At 41.1% G+C, this 2048-nt stretch overlaps 1 pseudogene; it reads left to right on the top strand.

Annotated features, from left to right (window-relative positions):
* The first annotated feature begins 460 nt into the window (after positions 1 to 460).
* LOC149151067 (ubiquitin-fold modifier-conjugating enzyme 1 pseudogene) lies at positions 461 to 1653 on the top strand (annotated as a pseudogene).
* The last annotated feature ends 395 nt before the right edge of the window (positions 1654 to 2048 follow it).

Genomic DNA, 2048 nt, shown 5'->3' with positions numbered 1-2048 from the left:
AATCCAAGGCTTGAGCCAACACGACCAATTCAAGCAATTTATTAATGTAAAAGAAAGAAAATTTACATAATCTTCTCTCATGAATGGTCACCTTACAAATGACCCTCCATGCTCTTTAAATAAAGATCATGGACCGATCGGGTGTTAAGTGTTATGAAACCATCTCACAAAAAGATAGAAAAGATAGATCAACTCCTTAGAAATAAGCCTCTTCGAGGGGGCAACCTCCTTCGCATTACACAAATGAATAGTTCTTGGATGATACAAATGACACGACATCTTTTCTGTATATAGGAGTCTAAGGGGTGATAATATAATTAGAGCCAACATAACAATAATAATGTAAGGGCACAACAATAACAATAGTGGGCTTCTGGAATGGCTATGATAAGAAGTGATTTCTTTAACTAGTCCTGAAAAATCACTGTCAAACCGGAGAGCGAAGCAAGAGACTGAGAAAATGGAGGGATGGGATTCGAACACTAAATCTACTCTGCAGAAGATACCTTTGCTATCTTACACAGCAGGCCCCATGGATGGAGCTGCTTGGACCCAACGGCTGAAGGAAGAGTACCAATCCCTCATCAAATACATGGGTATGAACAAAGCCAACGATAATGACTAGTTCAGGATCTCAGCCAATGCAGATGGCACTCGATGGACTGGCAAGTGCTGGTACATTCACAATCTCCTCAAATATGAATTCGATCTGCAATTCGATATTCCTATCACATATCTAGCCACTGATCCCGAAATCAAACTACCAGAGCTCGATGGGAAAACTGCCAAGGAGTGGCAAAGGTTTTTCTCTACGATGACAATGGATTTGATCCAATCTTCCTATGGATGCAAAACTTCTGGTGAGTCCTTAAACCAGCAACCTAAATCCACACTACTATCACTGGTTAATATTGCATCGTCGAGAGTAGGGTTTTCTTATTCTCTGCTAAAGATAAGGTTTCAAAGAATCTCGAAGGTGGAAACCCGTCCAACTTTGTTGCATGCCGTGGCCCCTATGTCAGAGCTTATAGCTGGTAAATCGATCGGATTTAATAAGTTGGATTTTCCTTTGAGACGCTTGTGGATCATGCCCTTGTTAGTGTGCACTGCGGTAGCTAATGATGGAGATGAAAATAGTGTCCCTTTGGGGATAAGGAAGCCGCTGCAGAGTTATGTAGATAAATACCCTGGCCTGATCATGGGTTTTTCCCTCTTTATTTGGTTTTCTGGACTAGAGATCGGTGTCATCAAAGCACTGGAAACCTAGGAAGGGGGATATAATGGAATAGAGCAAAGCTTCCATAAGAAATCGGCAGATGGGAAATTTGAATTTGAGTTGATATCAACAACAAGGAAACCACCTCCTTTCATGCAACATAGTTTTGGGGATATATAACTGCCAAGATAGCCAAATGTGCTGAAGAAGAATAGAACGGTAAATAGAATGCAGTGAAAAATCTCAGAACCCCATTGACTAAATGGATTTGATGCTCAATAAACAGAACAGTCCATACCAAACCCAAATCTGGATGCCTGACAATAAAAGGTCTCCTTCCAGGTCTGGATCACAGGCCCAGATCACAGAACGGAGCGGGCAACAGAGAAACCCAAATAGTATGGGCGAAGACCGGATACAAATCTTCATCAAACTAATAGGGGGTAGACATCACTGCATGCAGCTCAGAAAGGGGCTGAATATTCTAGAATTAAAGAAGGAAATCCAGATTCAAATTGGAACCCCCACAAAATACCAAATCTGATATATACAGGACGCAGTCTACAAGATATCCATACACTTAAGGAATATGGTATCTGCAACGATTCAACTGTCATTCTTAATCTGAGACTGTGAGGGGGATGCAATGGAGCCAATTCAAAAAATACAGGTACCTTTCACGATGCAGTCAAAGGAAAGGAAAAAATACAATCTAAACCTGCACCAGCATCAAAGCTTCCAGGTCCCTATATTGTGGAACAAAAACTGGAATCTCCAACGATCCAAATAACTTTGCCAGAGGTAACTAATCTACACATTGATCTATCCACAA

This window comes from Pinus tabuliformis, chromosome 9 (genome assembly GCF_031772625.1).
Source record: "Pinus tabuliformis cultivar Carrire ecotype Pingquan chromosome 9, CPIR1, whole genome shotgun sequence".
Classification (NCBI taxonomy): Eukaryota; Viridiplantae; Streptophyta; class Pinopsida; order Pinales; family Pinaceae; genus Pinus; species Pinus tabuliformis.
The sequence above is the reverse complement of the archived record's forward strand: the minus strand, read 5'-3'. Positions and strand labels throughout refer to the sequence as shown.